This window comes from Myxine glutinosa, chromosome 10, assembly GCF_964187855.1.
Source record: "Myxine glutinosa chromosome 10, kmMyxGlut1.1, whole genome shotgun sequence".
In the NCBI taxonomy this organism is placed as follows: Eukaryota; Metazoa; Chordata; class Myxini; order Myxiniformes; family Myxinidae; genus Myxine; species Myxine glutinosa.
In genome coordinates this window covers 47,529,711-47,553,502 of record NC_136270.1, presented here as the reverse complement: position 1 = coordinate 47,553,502, position 23,792 = coordinate 47,529,711, and the positions used below count along the sequence as shown (strand labels likewise).

Genomic DNA, 23,792 nt, shown 5'->3' with positions numbered 1-23,792 from the left:
GACCCTCTCAGACCACTACATTTTTGATGAACCCACTCAGCGCACATTGTACACTGAATGGAATTCACTCCGACACCCTTCCTACACACAGCACAGGGCCACTTCCCAGTTCTTTCCACCTCACCACATGCTTTACCACTTGCCATCACCTTCGTCTTTCCGATATTCACCTTCAGACCTTTTGTCTCCATACATTCCTTCCACGTGTTCATCTTTTCCTTCAGTCCATCCATACTTTCCGCAATCAACACCAGATCATCTGCATACAACAACTCCCACGGTAAACCCTCCTTTACGTTCTGAGCCAGCACCTCCATCACAGCTACAAATAGTAGTGGACTTAGTACCGACCCCTGATGCACTCCCACCTTAACCTCAAACTCACCACTGTTCCTGTCCTTCGTCCTTACAGCTGTGCGCGCTCTTTTGTACATTGCCATCACTACTCTGATCAACCATTCCTCCACTCCTAACTTCCTCAATGCCCATGTCAATACTTTGCGTGGAACCCGATCGAATGCTTTCTCCAGATCAACAAACCCAAGAAACAACCTCTTCCTCTTCTCCATGTACTTCTCCTGCAACTGCCTCACAATGAAAAGCGCATCTGTCGTTCCTCTTCCTGGCATGAATCCAAACTGCATTTCGTCGATCTTCACTTTCTTCCTTATCCTCCTTTCCAACACCCTTTCCAATACCTTCATTCCATGCTCCAATAACTTTTTCGCTTGGTACGAGCCACGCTCCAGAGGGTCACCTTTCCCCTTGTATAGAGGGATGAGGATACTCAGTTCCCAATCCACTGGAATGGGGCCTTCTTTCACCACCAGATTACAGATCTCTGTCATTCTCTTCACACCCCAACTTCCTGCTGCCTTCAACATATCTCCCACAACTCCCGTAGGCCCTCCCGCCTTTCTACTCTTCATTGCTTTTATCGCTTCCTCAACTTCCTTCTCAGTTATCTTCTCTGCCGGTCCTAAAACTGGGATACTCTCTATGTTGCCATCCCATTCATTCTCTGTATTCAACAGCATTTCCATATATCTTTTCCATCTTCCTTTAATTCCATCTGGGTCGACAACAATTTGTCCCACTTCATCCTTCAAGCAACTCACCCCCATCACATCACACCTCTCTTTCGCTATCTGCTTTGCAATCCTGAATACTGCTTTCTGACCCTCTTCCGAATCCAAGCGTTCTCCGAACATTTTCCTACATGCCTCCTGCGCCTTTGCTACCTCTTTCTTTGCAGCCTTCCTGGCTGCCTTATAACTTTCATGCTCTGCTGTTTCTGCTCCCATACCCTTCGCCTTCTGCCACTCCTTGAACTTCTTCCTCTTCTCGTCAATCCTCTTTCCAACTTCATCATCCCACCACCATGTTTCCGAGTGCCTCGGTGGTCCTTTTGTCCATCCACATACCTCACCAACGGCTCCCAACAGACTAGCTTTCATTGACATCCAACCACTTTCAAGCTCAACCACATCATCCTCGACCCTACTCGGCCTCTCTTTTAATGCCTCCCTTACTGTCACCTCTTTCAACCTCCACACCTTCATTCTCGGTTGGTACTTCACCCGCCGAGCTCTCCTCGTACCTTTCATCCTTACGTCGCAGACAACCAAGTGGTGCTGTGAAACAGCCTCCTCCCCCGGGATCACCTTTGTGTCCCGGAGGTGCCCCCTATCTTGCCTACGCACCATCAGGTAGTCAACGGTTGTCGTCGACCCACCTGACATGTATGTAACAAGCTTATTATCCTCTTTCTGGAACTGAGTATTACAAATCAACAAATCAAGTCCATCAGTAAACTCCAAAATCCTTTCACCTTCTCCATTTCTCACACCATACCTGTAACCCCCATGAACTCCCTCAAAACTGTCCATGCTCCTTCCCACATGTCCATTTAAGTCTCCTCCTACCACAACAACATCCTCATCTTTCACGTTTTCCATCAGCTTCTCTATCGCACACCAGAACTTGTCCTTCTCTTCATCGCTTCGACCAACCTGCGGAGCATATCCCGAGATGACGTTCACCAAGAGCTTTCCAATCATCATTTTCACCACCATCAACCTATCACTCACTCTAGTCACACTCACCACACTGTCTACAAACTCCTCAGAAAACAGGACACCAACACCATTCACGCCCTCCGGGCACCCTTGCCACACAAACTTGTATTTCTGTCCCTGCCTACCCTTCACCATTCTCATACCACTTCCCTTCCATCTCGTCTCTTGCACACAACATATGTCCACTCTTCTTCTGACCAATACTTCCACCACTTCTCCTGATCTCCCTGTCATTGTCCCTACATTCCATGTCCCAAACCTCAGAAACCGATCTCCACTTCGGGCTGTACCCTGCCCACATGTAGTTGTAATTGTCATGGTTCTCTTTTTGAGGCAATGTTTTTATGGCCGGATGCCCTTCCTGACGCCAACCCTCTTAGTCTCCTCTTACGACATGCAGGGATACGGCGTACCTATTCTTATCCAGGGTATACACTGGGAAACGTTTAAAACATGGAAATTCTGGGGGGAGGGAGGGGCGGGGTGCGGCGTCAGCATCATGGCTGCGGTTTAAACATATTTAAATAAATATTTAAACAAAACCATGAAAAACAATCTGGGAAAAGTCTCTAAGTGAGAACGTGGATTTGAAAAAGCAGGAGCAGAGGTGAAAGAACAAACGAGATACAGGGGGCGGGGCACAAGTCGAGACGAGGAGGCCGCACGAGACACGAGGCGCGAACAAAGAAACGACTAATTACACACAAATTGCAACAACTACAAAACCAAAACCAAATAGAAACACACAATAACACATACACAACAAAATACGCAGCGGAAATTTGACAAAGAAACGAACGGGAAAACACTCAAACTTTGATGCCGTGGAGAGATCGAAGCAAGCCTCGGCGCTCGAGGGACCGGAAGCGGAACTTGCCTCAACGACAGCGGAAGCGGAAGAGAGAGATCATTGATGAAGACCAGAAAAAGCACAGGGCCCAGAACACTGCCTTGGGGAACTCCAGCCTGAATAGGAAGAGGAGATGAGAGAAACCCATTCAGGGCCACACGTTGACTACGACTAGAGAGGAAGTCCGCCAGCTATGCGTGGAGATTTCCATGGATACAAAAGGAGGAGAGTTTGGTGAGCAGAGCGGGGTGCCAGACCGTATCGAAGGCACATGATATGTCAAGGGAGACAGCTCTAATTTCCTGTTTGGCATTGAGGACCTCCATCCATTGTTGAGAAAGCAGCATGTCCAGAGTAGAGTGACCAGGTCTGAAACCAAATTTTGAGGCAAACACGGAGTTGAGGCATTCGGCTTTGTCATGTGCGGTTGTCAGCCGTGTCGCCATTTGAGGTAAGGGAGGGGATGGAGGGGGAACAAACACCAGAAACAGGGTTGACCAGACACCACCAGGATTTGGAGGAAGTAGACAGGTTTGAGAGCTCTGTCTTGAGAGTAGAGAGATGGTGCTTCCTGACTCTCCTGAGGGGAGACACACACTTGTTCCGAGCTTGGTGGAAGGAACTGAGATTGCCTTTAGTTGGATTAGCCTTCCAAGAGGCAAAGGCAAGTTGTTTCAGGGTAACTGCCTCACCACAAGATTTCGTGTAACATGGACGGGAGGAAGGGTATGCCAAATGAAGACGAGATGGGATAAATCTGTGCATGAGAGAGAGAGCAGTTTACTTTGGAAGAATTCCCAGGAAGAGTTGATGTCAGACGCAGTAGAGATGGGAGACCAGTCCAGATGATTAATGGCTGCTTGAAGACAATGCCAGTCAGCTTGAGTGAAATGCCAGACTCGTCGACTCTGAGGAGGCTTTCTGAGAATGGCCAGAGAGTTATCCACTTTAACAAGCACATTTGGAGTTACCAATTTGGAGTTAACAAGCGCGATTGGAGCAGAAGAAGAGCAGCAGACATTTGCAGGGAAGTTTGTCATAATCAAGTCTAGAAGAGAAGATACTCCATTGACTGAGATCTGGGTCAGGAAATTGACAAACTGTGTCAGTCCAAATGAGTCGCAGAAGTCCTTTGCTGAGATGCCATGGCGGGTGAGAGAGGTACCCACACCCAGCCAGCTGGTATGATGACAGTTGAAGTCGCCACATATGAGGAAGAGAGAGTTGGGATGAGTGGATAGAAGTTGGTCCATGTTGTCAGACAGCGAAATGTAAATTGAGTCATCACTGTTTGGAGGACGGTACAAAACACATATGAACAAAAGGTGGGAGCGGAGAGTAAGCCATAGCCAGAGGTACTCCTGGGGGTGGGGTGGAGAGAGGGAAGTGCAAGGAGAGTGAGGACGAGAGTTTTTGATAAAGATAGCAACCCCACCACCAGGACGAAGCTCAGGTCTATCATACCGGAGGAGTGAGTAACCAGGAAGAGATATCTTGAAGGAGGAAAGTTTTTGTAATGCAGTTTATGTCTGGTTTGTCAGAAACAACCTGTATGGAGAGATCAATCAGGTTTGAGCAAAGGCACCGGATGTTTGAGGTCCATACCGTTAAGGAAGAGGGAGGGGGAGCATCAGGTGCAGGGGAGGGGAGAGGAGGGATAGGGTAAGATGAAAGGTGAGAGGGGGAGGCAGGGGGAGCAAAAAAAAAAGGTAGGTAGGAGGTAGGGAAAAATAAACAGGTTTATTAAGCAGAATGCCAGTAACAAGAAAAACACGACGGTAAAACTAAACTCTTAACTGGGATGTCCCCCAGACCAGACTTGAAAAACACAGATGAAGGGAAAGGTAAACTGGATAAAATAATAATGTGATTATTTAGTGCACTTATCTCTGATCAGCTCGTGAGGTCTCGTCAAGAATCGTCCAGGCCCTGTGTGCGGAGTCCGGACCTGGTGGTGTTCTTGGCAGGAAGAAGGCTGCAGTCCGCTCGCTCGCGCGCTGCCAGGCCTCACTGGGCGTCTCGCAAACCCCGGCATCGTTACGCTGTAGCGCTCGTCCACGCATCGTCTCTGTCTGTCAACTGCAGCTCTCAATGCCCAGACGCAGGACGCCAGACGAACAGGAGAATGGTGTGACTATGCCGGCACACAACCGCGTTTGCTGGTAAACCTGCCTGTGATGGGGAAGGCAGACAAAAAGGATACAAAGAGAGAAGAGAGAGTACAAAATGCCGGCCAGAGAGTTCTTTTATTGGCCGTCTTGTGACGTCATCGGACCTCTCCACCAATGCCCGCAGGTCACAACTACCTTGTCCAGCTCTCCACCTATCAGCGCGCAGTCCACCTCTGACGTCATCGGTGGTCCTTGCCAATCGGCGCTCTGCTTCTTCCTCGGCCTTCCCTCCAACAATCAGCGGGAAGCCTCTTGCTCCGCCCTGGCCAATCACGGCTCCTCGGGGCGTGTCTTCACGGCCTGCTGAGTCCTTTAGGTGCTTTTTTTCAAACTCCAAGCGAGCTTTCATGTGTCTTTCACTGAGGAGAGGCTTCCGTTGGGCCACTCTGCCATAAATCCCAGATTGGTGGAGTGTTGCAGTGATGGTTGTCCTTCTGGAAGTTTCTCCTATCTCCACACAGGATCTCTCGAGCTCAGCCAGAGTGACCATCGGGTTCTTGGTCACCTCTCTTACCAAGGCCCTTCTCCCCAAATTGCTCAGTTTGGCTGGGTGGCCAGCTCTAGGAAGAGGCCTGGTTGTTCCAAACTTCTTCCATTTAAGAATTATGGAGGCCACTGTGCTCTTGGGAACCTTCAATGCAGAAGAAATTTTTTTTGTCGGCTTCCCCAGGTCTGTGCCTCGACACAATCTTGTCTCTGAGCTCTGCAGGCAGTTCCTTCGACCTCATGACTTGGTTTTTGCTCTGATATGAATTGTCAGCTGTGATACCTTATATAGACAGGTGTGTGCCTTTCCAAATCATGTCCAATCAATTGAATTTACCACAGGTGGACTCCAATCAAGATGTAGAAACATCTCAAAGATGATCAAGAGAAATGGGAGGCACCTGAGCTAAATTTCAAGTGTCATAGCAAAGGGTCTGAATACTTATGTGAATGTGATATTTCAGTTTTTTCTTTTTAATAAATTTGCAAAACTTTCTAAAATCCTGTTTTCTCTTTGTCATTATGGGGTACTGAGTGTAGATTGATGAGGGAAAAAATAAATTTAAACGATTTCAGCATAAGGATGCAACATAACAAAATGTGAAAAAAGTGAAGGGGTCTGAATACTTTCTGAAAGAAATTAAAGCTGACCTGTGCTCTTACCTCATATTCATCTTTTGATCTCAAATCGAAATTTCTTGAGTATAAAGCAATAATAACAAATTTGACTTCACTGTTCCAGTACTTATGGAGGGCACTGTATATCTGACATGACCATTCCTTTTTGCATCTTCAGATGCTTAGGGCTGCCGAAGCAGTTTCTTGGCTCTTGGGCAAATCCTGGACGGGTCTCCATTCCGACACAGGATACTCAAATGGTTCATTCACCGCAGTAAGCTGGTAATCATTAGGCCGACCTCGGAAGGATGACAGAGTCAATCCACCTCCTCTTATTTCAATGCCATGTCAGGGGCTTGAACTCAGGACCGCGAGATCTCAAGCCAGCCACCTTCAACATGAAGCCAACACCAGGTACTGCATATATAACACACACACACACACACACACACACACACACACACACACACACACACACACACACACACACACACACACACACACACACACACACACACACACACACAGTGTAAAAGTACGAGTCCAGTAGGAAGTATATTATTCGAGATGAGATAAAATAAATGAGAACAGAGCACTCGATAGAGAGCATACATACCTCCACCAGGATGAACAGTTTACGTTTTACGTTTTTTATCCCACTGATTGACTGGATCTGGATTTGGACCTGAACCAAAATCTAATTGGCTTGTTATTTTCACCGACCCAACTCATCCACCAAATTTTGTCATAATCCGTCAACTTTTTGAAATATCGTGCTATATATCGTTTTTGGCCCCATCTCTCAATGGTGAAGAATCACTTTTAAAAATTCTCGGATGCAGATCCGTATTTTCACAACTCTGAGCCAACTTGTGATGGCTGGAGTGCCCGAGGAAGTGTTCTGTGCCCAGTCCTAGTCCGGATCTTCATAAATAATCCCTCTGACTTTCTGGAAAATTCTATTTATCTCTTTGCTGGTGACTCCATCCTATGCCGTGACATACCTCATTCTTCACATACGAAGGCTGCAGCCTCTTCCCTCTCTTCAGAACTTGATAAAATCACAAACTAGTAATATGAACGGTGTGCACATATACACTACATGACCAAAAGGATGTGGACACCCGAACATCGAACATCTCATTCCAAAATCATCGGCATTAATATGGAGTTGATCCCCCCTTTGCTGCTATAACAGCCTCCACTCTTCTGGGAAGGCTTTCCATTAGATGTTGGAACATTGCTGTGGGGATTTGCTTCCATTCAGCCACAAGAGCATTAGTGAGGTCGGGTACTGATGTTGTGCGATTAGGCCTGGCTCGCAGATGGCGTTCCAATTCATCCCAAAGGTGTTCGATGAGGTTGAGGTTAGGGCTCTGTACAGGCCAGTCAAGTTCTTCCACACCGATCTCGACAAACCATTTCTGTATGGACTTCGCTTCGTGCACAGGGGCATTGTCATGCTGAAACAGGAAAGGGCCTTCCCCAAACTGTTGCCACAAAGTTGGAAGCACACAATCATTTAGAATGTCATTGTATGCTGTAGCGTTAAGATTTCCCTTCACTGGAACTAAGGGGCCAAGCCCGAACCATGAGAAACAGCCCCAGACCATTATTCCTCCTCCACCAAACATGACAGTTGGCACTCAGCATTCGGGCAGGTAGCATTCTCCTGGCACCCGCCAAACCCAGGTTCATCCGTCGGACTGCCAGATGGTGAAGCATGATTCATCACTCCAGAGAATGTGTTTCCACTGCTCCAGAGTCCAATGGCGGCGAGCTTTACACCACTCCAGCCGACGCTTGGCATTGCTCATGGTGATCTTGCGCTTCTGTGCAGCTGCTCGGCCATTGAAACCAATTTCATGAAGCACCCAACGAACAGTTGTTGTACTGATGTAGCTTCCAGAGGCAGATTGGAACTTGGTAGTGAGTGTTGCAACCGAGGACAGATGATTTTTACATGCTACGCACTTCAGCGCTCAGCGGTCCCGTTATGTGAGCTTGTGTGGCCTACCACTTTGCGGCTGAGCTGTTGTTGCTCCTAGACGTTTCCATTTCACAATAACAGCACTTACAGTTGACTGGGGTAGCTATTTGACAAACTGACTTGTTGGAACGAACATCCTATGACGGTGCCACGTTGAAAGTCACTGAGCTCTTCAGTGGAGCCCGTTCTACTGCCAATGTTTATCTATTGAGATTGCATGGCTGTGTGCTTCATTATATATACCTGTCAGCAATGGGTGTCGCTGAAGCATCCGAATCTACTAATTAGAAGGGGTGTCCACATACCTTTGGTAGTGCATGGGTGTGTGTGTGAAACTGTGTGCACTCTCACTCTCTCTCTCTCTCCCAAATGAGTCTGGCAATGCCCCCCCCCCCCCTAGGGGGTACGGTAACGTGAAGGAGAGGAGTGAGTGTTAGAGAGAAGAGAGGTTATTACCCCCCTCTCTCTACTTTCTTTTGAAATCTTCTTGAGGAAATTCAGTATCACCATCAGCCTTGATATTTCTTGGGCAAACCACATTTCAACGTTGCTCTCCAAAACCACTTTCCGACTGGACATCCTCCATCATGCAAAGTCCTTCCTGTGGGAAATAAGGGTGAGAGGGGATGGTAATGCGGTGGGGGAGAGGGAGGAGAAGGGGAGGGGAGGGGAGGAGAGGGAGGAAGTGAGGAGGAAGGTGAGGAAGAAGGGGGGGGGAAGGAAAGAGAAGGAAGGAGGTGGGGATTGAAGGGGGGAGTCGAAGAGAGGGAAGGAAAGGGGGGAGGTGAGGAGAAGGAGGGGGTAGGGTGTGGAGAGAAGGGGGAAGAGGAGGATGACAGGGAGGAGGGTACGGTAACGTGAAGGAGAGGAGTGAGGGGTAGAGAGAAGAGAGGTTTTTACCCATCTTGTAAAACACTTCATCCAGCATCTAACCCAAGATGTCCAAATGTCATACTCATGGATTTTCTTTCCCTCCTCCCCCTCAGTTTCACACCCCACCCCAACTCCCCCCCCCCCCCGACCCCCCCTCCCCCAAGCAAAGCCAGATAACCTTGATAGGTACTAATAAGATTGTAGAATGCTCGCCAAGTAGCTTAAGTACTCAAGAAAGCACTCTAATGAGACAGTTGATGAGGAACAGCTGTTATGTTATTGGGCAATTGATTAATGATTTCAAATTATTTTACGATTATTATTAATTTAATTTTATTATAAATCACTTATTTATTTTCTTTCTCCTATGGCCAATATCTCAGGTACCTTTTGTTCTAGGAAGCTGATATTCAGACACGGCAATGACCAAGTGATTTGGCTGTAAGTGTTATTTTTTATTTATTGATTTATTGATTAATCAATTAATCGATTAATTATTTAATTATTCGATTAATTGACTTACTCATTTTCAAAACGTTACAGATTCGGATGAAACGGTGGTGGTTTAGGTGTGCTATTCGCCAATTGATTAATGATTTCATTATTTTCCCATTATTATTTATTTATTTTCATTATTAAGTACTTATTTATTTTCTTTCTCATCTGGGCAATATGTCAGACACATTTTGAGCTAGGAAGCTGATATTTGGACATGACAATGACCAAGTGATTTTGCTGTAAAGTGTATTTTTGATTTATTGAGTAATCAATTTATTGATTAATTAATTAATTTTTCGATTAACTACTTAATTAATTAATTCCCAAAAAGTTACAGATTCGGATGAAACGGTGGAGGTTTAGGTATGCCATTAGCCAATTGATTAAGAAATCAATTATTTTATGATTATTTATTTATTTTTATTACACAATGGATCAATTAATCAATAAATCAATTATTGATTCTCTCGATTTTTGTCATACCTGTCAGTCTACCGCCTGATGTCCTTTCTTGGTTAATTTGTCATTACTAGGGCATGCCCGTACTATATCTATATCTAAAATTATATCCCCCCCCTCTATTTACATGAAATGGTTTGGTCCAAAGCGAACGGCTTGCGAGTACGGTGACAATCCCCCCCCTCTATTTACATGAAATGGTTTGGTCCAAAGCGAACGGCTTGCGAGTACGGTGACAATCCCCCCCCCCTCTGCCAGAGGGTCGCGCGACCAACCAGGGCCGAGGTGAGCCCACCGATGGGCGTGTCCGAAAAGCCGGCGGCTTAATCGCCGGAGGCGCTATAAAGGCGCGCGCGCAAGAAGTTGCGAAGAGCTGAGTTGTGTGGTTTTGGTCAGAGTTGGTCGTTAGTTGGTCGTCAGTGGTGGTCAGTGGTGGTCAGTGGTTATCCTCCATCATGGGGAGGTGGATTAATGATTTCAATTTCAATTAAATTATAAATAAACAGAGACCCTCTATTTACATGAAATTGTTTGGTCCAAAGCGAACGGCTTGCGAGTACGGTGACAATCCCCCCCCTCTATTTACATGAAATGGTTTGGTCCAAAGCGAACGGCTTGCGGAGTTTGGTAAAGAAATCGCCATAGCATGCACAAACGCGCAGGAAAGCGAAAGAATCGCAAATTAGTTTTAATTAGTTTTAAAACATCGTTTAACGCCAACATAGCGGCAACATAGTTTGCCAACGTGAAATAAATGAATACGCTCTCAAATGTGCCGTCCGAGGCAGAGTCTGTTCGCCACGTTCGGCACACGTGATAGCTCGCTGCTCTCTGATTGGTTGAATCGTTTTTTGGACATAGCTCGGTAACTACTTGTCCGATTAATATGAAACGTTGAAAAGGCACATCCTCGGGTCCCCAGCAATATACCTGGCAAGTTGCAAGTATATCGGACCGGTAGTTGTCGCGAAACAGCGGTCACAGACAAACACACAGACACACACACAGACACACAGACACACAGAGATTACTGGAATTATAGATAGATAACCACAGAGTGAGTAAAACTCATGGCCGTTGGGAATTGGCACAGATCATCGTTTGGTGGTCATAAAACTCTCGTTACATTACGGTTTCTTATTTGAGTTTTCTGTCCACCAAAAACCGAAGCAAATGTCTGTTTGGCTCTACAGGTGGCGGCCTATAGACACTATAGAGTATAGACAGTCTGTCGCTAAATTGGTTATTATTCTGATTGAAGATTCTAGCCCGTATCTACCCCGCCGTCCACCGTAACAATATCTTCACCGCAACCTACTTTGTCTCCTGATCTTTAATTGTTCCATATCCCCTGGACTTTAACTCCATGCTATACTTGATCTACTACTACATATATATTAACACTTCCAAAAATTTCTCTGATGGGTTCCTTGTTGGAGTTCTGGGCACGAGCAAAGCAGAAACTTGTCCATATTTTTCCAAATTCTTTCAGAAACAGGAACTTGACCTTGGTGAATGAAGATTTGGGTCTCAGAATCTGATTCATTATGCTGAGTCCCAGACAAAATTGTGAGGCTTACATTCTGTACCTATACACTTACGCCGATGACCCATGGGCATTTGGTGAGATTATTTCTCCATCTCTGCGAACATTGTGATTGAAGATTTGGGTGTTTATGTTTGCATGGGAATCTCATGGCAATAACTGCTCGAGCTGTTGCTGCCTAAAAATGGGAATTGGATTTAGGAATGCAAATTTGTTGCTGCAACACAGCAGGGATCGAGTTTCGAAAAAATATAATTCACTGCTTATATCGATGTCTTACATTTTAACAATTCAATATTAAAATAATAAAGTCAGCACTCCAAATGTTATCACTACCGAGATCCTAACGGATCATGTTTGAAAGAATCATGTTGTTTTAAGTTGTTATTCTACAGGTTTAATGGAAACATATCTATAAGTTGAGCTTGTATGTCGCCATGAAGTGTTGCAACTTTAAATTCAAATAATTATCTACTTATTAGGACTAGGTGTCATTATTTATGTGAATGTGTACTGTTGTACTATTTGATTCAATTTTTATCCTATTCATAACATTTGACATAACATATAACCAAAAAGCCGGCCATCCGAATAATCAGCGAGTGGAATACATTTATACTTTCACTCCACGGGTTTATACCTGTCGAGCTTTGATTTTTAGCTCACCTGGAACGCAGTTGCGGTGAGCTTATGGTATGGTGCGTTGTCTGTCTGTCTGTCAGTCCGTAAACACTTGTTACTTCTTCTCTGAAACTGCTGATGTGATTGTGACCAAACTTGGCACAAATTATATTTGGTATGTTGCAACTCAAGTTTGTTTATGGCATTAAAGAAAATCGGGGTCTACAGGGGGGGGGGGGGTCAAAGTGTGTCCAGGTTTTTTTTTTTTTTTTTTTTTTTTGTTGTATACAAGATCGAGGCTCGTGAAAGAGCGAACATTAATCAAAATAAGGTTTGACCCCTCAAATAGGAATTTGCTTTTTCCTCTGAAACTACACACACTTTTTCAATTAAACTTGACCACAACCTTCGTCACCCATGATGTACCAAAGTTTGTTCACCGCATTAAAAAAAAATCCAGGTCTAGAGAGGTCTACTGGGGGTCAAAGTGTGTCCAGGTTTGACCCCTCAAAATAGGAATTTGCTTTTTTCTCTGAAACTACACACACTTTTTCAATTAAACTTGACCAAAACCTTCATCACCCTTGATGTACTAAAGTTTGTTCACCGCATTTTAAAAAATCCAGGTCTAGAGAGGTCTACTGGGGGTCAAAGTGTGTCCAGGTTTGACCCCTCAAAATAGGAATTTGCTTTTTTCTCTGAAACTACACACACTTTTTCAATTAAACTTGACCAAAACCTTCATCACCCTTGATGTACTAAAGTTTGTTCACCGCATTAAAAAAAATCCAGGTCTAGAGAGGTCTACTGGGGGTCAAAGTGTCCAGGTTTGACCCCTCAAAATAGGAATTTGCTTTTTTCTCTGAAACTACACACACTTTTTCAATTAATCTTGACCACAACCTTCGACACCCATGATGTACTAAAGTTTGTTCACCGCATTTAAAAATCCAGGTCTAGAGAGGTCTACTGGGGGTCCAAGTGTGTCCAGGTTTGACCCCTCAAAATAGGAATTTGCTTTTTTCTCTGAAACTACACACTTTTTCAATTAATCTTGACCACAACCTTCATCACCCATGATGTACCAAAGTTTGTTCACGGCATTAAAAAAAAATCGGGGTCTAGAGGGGTCTACTGGGGGTCCAAATGTGTCCAGGTTTGACCCCTCAAAATAGGAAATTGCTTTTTTCTCTGAAACTACACACACTTTTTCAATTAATCTTGACCACAACCTTCAACACCCATGATGTACCAAAGTTTGTTCACGGCATTAAAAAAAAATCGGGGTCTAGAGGGGTCTACTGGGGGTCCAAGTGTGTCCAGGTTTGACCCCTCAAAATAGGAATTTGCTTTTTTCTCTGAAACTACACACATTTTTTCAATTAATCTTGACCACAACCTTCGACACCCATGATGTACCAAAGTTTGTTCATGGAATTAAAAAAAAATCGGGGTCTAGAGGGGTCTACTGGGGGTCCAAGTGTGTCCAGGTTTGACCCCTCAAAATAGGAATTTGCTTTTTTCTCTGAAACTACACACAATTTTTCAATTAATCTTGACCACAACCTTCATTACCCATGATGTACCAAAGGTTTTTCTTGCCATTAAAAATAATCGAGTTCTAAGGAGGTCGATGGAATGGTTGACCCCCAAAAATTGGTATTTGCGCTCTTCTCCGAAGCTACACACACTATTCCGATGAAACTTGGTCACAACCTTCATCACACATGATGTACCAAAGTTTGTTGACGGCATTAGAAAATCGAGGTCTAAGGGGGCCGACAAGAGAGGGGGTGGTGGTTGGTTACCCCCCAAAATAGGTATTTTTTTGTTTGTTTAAAGTCCCATGATTATACTAGTATAATAATACATTCCGCCCTCTCCAGGGATGTTTCCCCTATGTTTAAACATCACATGAAACCTACTACTCCGATGTTGTAAGTGCCGGGATGATGCATCTCAAAGCACACCGTTTTTTTGCTGTGGATGTGGAGTCTCCTGTTGACTTTCCATAGATTCAGACAGTTAAGTTACAGCAATATTCTGACATGTCAATATTCTAAAATATAGCCCTATCAGTCTGACTTGGCCATATTTCCCTTCAATGATGTTTGATACTAATTAGTTAATTTCGTTTGTTTGTTTTATTAAAAAATAATTTATATTTATTATGAATTTTTTGAATTTATCATTGTACGTTAAATGCAGGAAAAATATACAGACGTATTAATTATTTATATACCCGCCTCATTAGACTATTTTTGGCTAGACCCTCTAGACCCTCTTACACTGTTGTGAGTATTTTTTTCATGGAACTATTGTAACGGTCCTCATATGTGCTTGCAGTTACATCTCATCTCACCGAAATGGCAAGATGAATAAATTAGAAAGGCTCTGCTGTTGATGTGGCATTCGTTCAGTGACTTTTATCAATTGCCACCGTAAGCAGAGATAGTGAGAATGTCAATGAACAAAGTGTGCACGTCTCAATGGAGGAAAAATTCGACGTTTACTGCTAAAACAAAGGTGTACATGTCAAGGAACTTACCACCAGCTCATTAACCACAGAGTAATGAAGTGAAACAAAAATTGATTTCATAATCACTCAAGCAAAGAAGGAGAAAAATGATTTTGTTTGGCCTTTTTGGATATGAATTCGTTATTATTTACCAGTGGAATTTGCTTTGGATTGAAGGTGATTTCACAGCATCTTTTCCAATTTTAGAATTGTCCAAGAGCTGAGAAGTTAAATTTTATTTAGACTTGACTTTGGATCTCAGGTTATCCTTATGTGCCACATGGGAATATGCAATGCATCTTTCTTCAAAGGTGTTATCGAGATGAATATTTATGGACGTTCTGTTTCTAGCTGCCTGGGATAAAAACTTGTCATCCAGCTTTAAGCCATGACAAACTTATGTCGACAGGAAAGTTTGCAGCTTATGTTATGTTTCTCTTGTGAACCACAATGCTTTCTCTGCGATGTTTAAGGTTCGTAAACTTCATCCTGATGTGCGATAATCTTCATCCTGATGTGCGGTCATCTTAATCCTGAAGTGCAGTTATCTGCAGTGCGGTAATCTTCATGCTAATGTGCGGTAATCCTGATGTGCGATAATCTTAATCCTGATGTGTGGTAATCTTAATCCTGATGTGCAGTAATCTGCAGTGCGGTAATCTTCATCGTGATGTACTGTATGGTAATTCGCAGTGCAGTAATCTTCATCCTGATGTGCGCTAATCCGCAATGCAGTAAACTTCATACTAATGTGTGGTAATCTGCAGTGCGGTAATCTTCATCCTGATGTGCGATAATCTTCATCCTGATGTATGGTAATCCGCAGTGCAGTAATCTTCATCCTGATGGGCGATAATCTTCATCCTGATGTGCGATAATCTGCAGTGCAGTAATCTTCATCCTGATGTACAGTAATCTGCAGTGCAGTAATCTTCATTGTGATGTGCGGTAATCTGCAGTGCATTATTCTTCATCCTGATGTACAGTAATCTGCAGTGCAGTAATCTTCCTCCTGATGTGCACTAATCCGCAGTGCGGTAATCTTCATCCTGATGTGTGCTAATATGCAGTGCAGTAATCTTCATCCTGATGTGCGGTAATCTGCAGTGCAGTAATCCTCATCCTGATGTACGCTAATCCACAGTGCGGTAATCTTCATCCTGATGTGCGGTAATCTTCATCCTGATGTGTGCTAATCCGCAGTGCAGTAATCTTCATCCTGATGTGCGCTAATCTGCAGTGTGGTAATCTTCATCCTGATGTGTGCTAATCCGCAGTGCAGTAATCTTCATCCTGATGTGCTCTAATCCGCAGTGCAGTAATCTTCATCCTGATGTGCACTAATCCGCAGTGCAGTAATGTTCATCCTCATATGGGCCAATGCGCAATGCAGTAATCCTCATCCTGATGTGGGCTAATCCGCAGTGCAGTAATCTTAATCCTGATGTGCGCTAATCTGCATTATGGTAATCTACATCCTGATGTGCGCTAATCTGCAGTATGGTAATCTACATCCTGATGTGTGCTAATCCGCAGTGCAGTAATCTTAATCCTGATGTGCGCTAATCTGCATTATGGTAATCTACATCCTGATGTGCGCTAATCTGCAGTATGGTAATCTACATCCTGATGTGTGCTAATCCGCAGTGCGGTAATCTACATCCTGATGTGTGCTAATCCGCAGTGTGGTAATCTTCACCCTGATGTGCGCTAATCCACAGTGCAGTAATCTTCACCCTGATGTGCGCTAATCTGCAGTGCAGTAATCCTCATCCTGATGTGCGCTAATCTGCAGTGCAGTAATCCTCATCCTGATGTGCACTAATCCACAGTACAGTATCCTCATCCTGATGTGTGCTAATCCACAATACCGTAATCCTCATCCTGATGTGCGCTAATCCACAGTGCGGTAATCTTCATCCTGATGTGCACTTATCCACAGTGCGGTAATCTTCATCCTGATGGTGCTAATCCGCAGTGTGGTAATCTTCATCCTGATGTGCACTAATCCGCAGTGTAGTAATCTTCATCCTGATGTTCGCTAATCCGCAGTGTGGTAATCTTCATCCTGACGTGTGCTAATCCACAGTGCGGTAATCTTCATCCTGATGTGCGCTCATCCACAGTGCAGTAATCTTAATGCTGATGTGCGCTAACCCACAGTGTGGTAATCTTCATCCTGATGTGCGCTAATCCGCAGTGCAGCAATCTTCATCCTGATGTGCATTAATCCGCAGTGCAGCAATCTTCATCCTGATGTGCATTAATCCGCAGTGCGGTAATCGTGTAAAAGGGCTGGTGTGCGAGCCTCACAAGGAGACCATCAGACACATAAAGTTGCGAGTGGCAGACATATTAAGGGTGTAGTACTGGTGAAAAATTGAGAAAACTACATAGGTACCTTTGAGAGGCCTTTACACAAAAACAAAGTCAAGTTAATATCTAATTTTCAGTTTTTCTTGAAAGATATAATCTTGGCTTTAACTCAGACCAGTTTCAACGCTTCTTTGTCATATTACATGCATATAATTTGCATAAATTAGACCGTCAATAAAAAACAAGGAAAAACAAAGAACACATTTCTACTTCTATCTTCTATGTCACCTATCATTCTTTTCACACAAAACTTGGTACATGTATTATACATGTGTTACTCTACTACCTGATGAGAGGATTTTGTGAAATTATGTCAAATGTTCACTAATTAGCTAATTATGCCAATTACCAGATAAAACTTGGTCGTCCTTCAATAAATCCACAATGGCTACTCCTATAAACAAAAGCCTTCATCATTTTAAAGGAAGTGATATTCTGAATATCCTGTCCAAATTTCAGCCCAAAAGAATGATGCATTTCCCAAGTTATAACAAATTTCATGCAAAATATTATATTGAATTGAATTGAAATTTGAATTTTTCAATAATTAGGGGTACTTCTATGACCTCTAATAGCATGATTCTTGTTTATAAGACTATAAGGAAACTGTTCAGCTAAAAAAAAAAAAATCACCTGTTCACCAGTACTACACCCTTAACATGAAAATGTCAGGAGACGACGATGGCTCACGAGCGAGCGGTATTCAATGACAAAGGTCAAAACCGACATTGAAAATATATAAATAGGAATGTATTATCTGTTATGAGACTAGTTAGCTACACAATACCGAAAATTTGATTCGATTCCAACAACTTTGAAAATTTGACGTTTGTGACCTTGAAATGACAAAACGAAGGTTACTGACCTTGAAATGAGATAGAAAATAATGTATAATCAGTTATGAGTTTAGTTAGCTACACAATACCGAAAATTTGGTTCGATTCCGACAACTTTGAAACTTTGACCTGTGTGACCTTCAAAGGTCAAAGGTCGAGGATTCTGAAATTTGTTGGAAAACTTGTATTTCATGATGTATGTGATAATATAAGATCATGTACGACATTTCACCCTATCAGGAAGCGAACAATGTAATAAAACCATCATTAATCGACTTTTCTAAATTTCGTGACCTTGTGACCTTGACCTTGGGGCGAAAATGAAAAATCGAGCTCCGTGGGGCTAGACACATGACATTGGCCTAACCAAATATCGAAACCCCTGTCAGATTCCATCAAACCCCTCGGAGAAGATGTAGCTTGAAATTGATTACCCCCTAAAAAGACATCTTTTTCGGGCGTCGCTCCGCCCACAATGGGCGCAATACGCCCACTCTAGGCAGGACACAACTAGCTCATGATATCAACCTCCCACCCAAGTTTCATCAAGATCGGATGATATCATCGGGTAGTTATGCTGCGGACAGACAGACAGACACACACCCATGACGAATATAGTGGTCACTCTGTTTGATAACTCGTGAACCAATATGGAATTTCCATGGAGTGTTTTTCTTTCCTTCATTCAATAAGTTGCTCTGGCAGGTTACCTGCATCGTCAGGCAGGTAGGATTGTCATTTTTGTGTTTTCTTTTTCAAATGAATGCAATAATCGCTATTGGTTGTGGACAATAAACTGAGAAGTAGCTGCGAACTCTAAATCCAGCTGACTATACAAACACTAAAAGCTGTTGAATGAAGGCAAACATTCAGCCTCACGATCTCATCTTTGTTCCCTTTGGCAGAAGTTCAGTCTTATCTGTCAGATGTTGCATTCCTTATTATTATTATTATTTTTTGATCCTACAACATATGTTTGCACATCAACCTGCTAATCTTGCTTCAAAAATATAATTGTAGCACCAAAGCATTATGACATACCTATCCATTGCATCCTTTTCTTTGCCAGCATCACAGTCGTGTCTCCAGGGGAATGTGATGGAAAATAGGTTGATTAACCAACAGGCAAACATGGAGAGTGGAGCCAGACAGGGTTGGATGCCCCCTTGTCGGAGCACGAGATATAAATTGGAATCAGGGAGGGATGAAGGACTCTGCAATTAATTCCCGATTCTTTCATTTGCTTCCCAGAGACTTGGGGAATAGGATGTTTGCCCATGTGACCTGAATTTCAATAGGATGCCCAATATACAATAACAGAGAGAATGTTCGAGGCCTGCTGTGCCAGTTTCCTTGATGGATGGCAACAACCCGGAAAGAGAGGACCTTGCTGTCTACTTGTGCTGGGCCACAGATAAGCCCCCCAGCATGCCTGGTAATGGAAAGGATTGCTTGTCTCCGCAGTTGCAATGCGGGCATGCTGCTTGTTTGAGGAAAACCTTCCTGAAGCAGGAGGCTAGCAGCATGAGGCTTATGAGCATGTGCCAAAACCTCTTTCATGCCACAGAAGCTATTCCGCTTTGTAAGCATTCTATTCGCTATAGCAACACTAGCAAGGTGCTGTTTTAATCGATAAGAATGAAAGAAGCTGAGAAAAAGAGATATGGAGCTGTAATGCAAGAGGCAGAAAGGATGGGATTTTGGGAAGTGTGAAAAGAAAAAATTGCTTCATTAAATTCAAAATAAATGAAATCAACTCCACATAATTTCAATAAATATATACACACTCAACAAGAACAGAGAACATAGCAAAGGAAAATAGACAGTGGGAATTGTTGAGGAGCTTGTTGGTATCGGTTACGAGAAGCTCGAGGAAAAAAGACGAGACAAGAATGAATAACAACTTGCGAGGAATTTGTTATGGGAGTTAAATACACAAGAGCATCTGTCAGTGAAAATGGTTCATGCTTACCTTGTGGAAGAGCTTTACTTCTTTAATTTTATTGTTACCACTGGGAGGGTTGAGCAAAATGAACTACTTTGTCAAAATGACGTTAAGCGTTTCAACAAATCGGCATCATTTGACGCCATCTTTGTTTTTTTCATTTGATGCACATGATCAGATGGCTTTTGTCTTATTAACAGATGCTAATATGGCATTGCTTATAGCATATTGCTTTGGCAATGAAACATCTAAATAATGTTGCCATTATCTTGCGCAATGCACCAATTTGAAAGGCAATAAGTTCACCGTTTGTAATTTCGTAAGTCTGTCTGTGCGTGCGACCGTGACTTTGAAAGTGGCATCCAGGGTCATTGCACGTCAAGTTACTCGAGCAAAAAGCCAAAATTTCAGACCGCTGCGTCAAACGTCTCGACGTGGGTCAGTGAAGTTTGACTTGACCTGACGCCTGGGATTAAACCTGCCTGCACACCTGAATTACATGCTAACTGCCTCCAAGAAGTTCCAAGTACCTGGGACCCAGAGAACAAAAGCTTTCGCACCTTCATATTCATGACGATGAACAACATCTATTGATGTGACGCACTAAACAAACACTGACTAAACCATGCAGCGAATAGCATTGAGTGTTTGGATATACTCTCTTGTGAATTGTCTACTATTGTTGTGCTGCTCATTGTCGTTAGGTTGCTTTTGTTCAATGTTATTGTTTTAGTAACAATAGCGTGCTTGTCTTTGTGCTTGCTGTTGGAAGCTTAACCGACTATTAAGCACTCCTGCTTGGCTGCAGTCACACCAGGCCAAATGATTGTAGGCTAGAAAAGGTGAGAGCCTATTAAAGGATGGATGTAATGGCGTTTAATCTTTCCTCTTTATTATTATTATTTTTTAGTGCAGATCACTTTCAAAGTTGCCACCATGTCTCGAAGCTTTCTTGACTTGAACCTGGGTAGAAAGTGCACAGACCCTTTGAGTTTTGGCAAGCCACTCCAGCCAAAAGAAGCCAAAGAACGTACGAAAAATGAATCAAGAACTTGCCCAAAATAATCAACGATGGAGTTGAACCATAAAATAAGCGGTGCACACAGACAGAGAGGCTCTTCAATAGCTTCCTGCTCCTGCTGTGGAAATCACATCAACCTCCAGTTCCCCCAAAGGCAGAGCCCAGGACTGCCAATATGGACAATGCTGTTTATTTGTTGAAGATCATGAACCTTCTGGCAGGGATATTCTACACTGAAGGGGTTACTTTCAATCATTGGGGAATCTGCACTCACAAAGTAGAACCCCTGCCAAGAAATGTATATCCTGCCACCAAAGTGTGGGAGAACAAATAGGTGTTACACTAAAGAAGCTGCATTTCAACAGGTAATATTGAACCAGATAAGTAGCTGGAAAACAAGAGTGTATCTGCTGATGAGAAAAACTTTCTCATGAGATGATGACAGCTGAAGGGCAAGTTCAAAAACAGACAAAAGGAATGAAGACATTGAAGGCTCACAGTTGGTTCCGATAGTTGGAGTATCTGAAAAATGTATGAAGTGTTTTGCACAACCTATTGCACGGCAAAGACAGCAAATCAGTTCGTTTGAAGAGAAGGGAATTCTGTCAGACTTAAACCCCAAGGCAGCGAAACACTTGAGACCTCCGCCAGGCTGAACAGTTTACGTTTTGTATCCCATTGATAGGCCGGATCTGGATCCGGACCTGAATCAAAATATAAACAGCTTGTTCTTGTCAACTATCCAACTCATCCACCAAGTTTTGTCATAATCCGTATAAAACTTTGTGAAATATCATGCTATATGTCGTTTTTGGCTCCATCTCTCAATGGTGAAGAACCACTTTAACAATTCTCGGATCCGGATCTAGATGCAGATCGTAGCCAAAATTTAATGGATTCATTCTTATCACACATCGAACCTTTCCATCGCGTTTCTCCTGAAGTTGTCCGTAACTTTTTGAGATATTCTGCTAAAGGGCAGACAAATAAACAAACACACAAACAAAATATAAAAAAATAATTGAATCCGGATTTTTCACTAATCTTACTATAATTCCCCAAATGTCCTATCGTCTGTCCGTCCATTTGGGACCGCAAAAACGGCTGAACCGATCGCAACGATATTTTGGGTGGGTAATCCTGGGATCTCCTGGAGTAAAATAGGCTATATTGTTTTTCCAATTTCAGCTTTGGCCTCCAGCATTTTCAGGTTTGGACTCCCGCGTAACGTTATTTTCCCGGGTGCCACACAAACGGCTGCACCGATCGCGGCAGCTGCGCTGCACAGCCGCACCGATCGGACTCGGTGACCTTGGACAAAGACCTTTTATAAGGACATGGGTTGAATCGCTACTTGAGAGAATGCCAACCCCCTCCCCGCCATCACGGCCGTCTCTCCAACTCACAATCCCACGAGATATGCGGAAAGGACGACCCAAACCCAATCATATTATTTTTGATTCGTATATAAACATCATTAAAAGTAAATAATGACCTCGGCCAAAGTTCAAACGACGTGAGTTTAATGTCTACATGAGAGAATTCCACATAGCTATTTGGGCGGTGTATAAGCCAACAGATCGCTGTCTCCATCGATCTTGCCAAGGCCGTAACACCTATCGGCTCAAAATCCTTTTAACTGTTGACTTGGTAGTTTTTACAATGAAGAAAACATTAACAATGTTGTTAAAAGTTTATTTTGTGATTAATTTGTGATTGGAGTTATGTTGTTTTGAATGAAAAAAAGAGATATTGAGTTCAAGTAAATGACGACATGTCGTGATGGTTTCTACTTTCTAAACGTGAACTTCGCGGATCGCCATATGCAGATTCGCCATGGACCCACGATCGATGTTTCTATATGTGAACGTACCCGTTTGTTTGCGAACGGGTACGTTTTTCATTGAAGTCCTTCACGAACTTGCTGTCCATGTCTGACGTGTGACTGAAGGTGCTACAGGAATGTGGAATTTATTGGTTTCATGCTTTAGCATTCGCCGTATCTGCATTGCCTGTTTGCCTCTGGCCTCCCACCCATGCGTAGCACGGGTATATCACTAGTAACGAATAAATTAGTCCTTGTCACAAACCCAACTTGGCCACCAAGTTTCGTCCGAATCCAACCATAACTTATTGAGATACTGTGCTCACAGACAGACAAACAGACAGTGGTGAAAACATAAATTCCGTCCACCTTCGGTTGCAGAGGGAATAAACAGTCAAGCCGATAAAATATTTCTGCTAATTCATAGTCTCCAATAACGAGACAACATATATGGCGGTACGATTGAAAGGAGCATCTCAGTCATCAGGAAACCAAAAGATACAGTATGTGACAGATATACTGTATACAATGGCCATTGGTGGCTACTATACATCATCAAAGTGAAACCTTCAAATTGAGATCTGGAACTGAACTTTCTCCACACACATGCTCCTTCGCCTTTTTCAATACTCGATGATCAGATAGATATTCTTCTTGTCCATGTGGGTGACTTGTTTGCAAAGGCAGACAAACAACTATTGAGCCATCATCTGAAACTGTTTATTAGTCCCCTACCAGTGTACACCGGAGGGGACTATAGGTTTGCACGCCGTCCCTCCGTCCGTCAGTCTGTCAGTCTGTCAGTCCGTCAGTCCGTCACGCAAAGAACAGTTTTCCGGACTTTTTTTCTAAACGCTTAATTCTGAATGATTTCAAACTTGGCATATGGTTTCCTCATGATAAGTTACAGATCAAGTTCGAACTTCACGACGTTTCGATCATTTTTGACAAAGTTATGGCACTTTGAAATTTGGGAATTCTGATAATTCTGATGATCCTGAACTCAGTGCCATTTTAAGTTTTAATTTCCTTTAAAAACCAATTTCTCTGCAATAATTGGACTGATTGAGATCAAATTTTC

At 43.3% G+C, this 23,792-nt stretch overlaps 1 long non-coding RNA gene across 2 annotated transcripts in view; it reads left to right on the top strand.

Annotated features, from left to right (window-relative positions):
- The window catches only part of LOC137434507 (uncharacterized), a 28,909-nt gene extending 7,222 nt beyond the window's left edge, over window positions 1-21,687 (top strand). The window contains exons 2-3 of one of the 2 annotated variants that reach the window (XR_010985869.2): window positions 6,382-6,617; window positions 20,781-21,687. This is a non-coding gene — a long non-coding RNA (uncharacterized LOC137434507). Of the gene's footprint in view, window positions 1-6,381; window positions 6,618-14,536; window positions 17,701-20,780 lie in introns of those variants that run through there. The other variant, XR_010985868.2, reaches the window with a different exon arrangement.
- The last annotated feature ends 2,105 nt before the right edge of the window (window positions 21,688-23,792 follow it).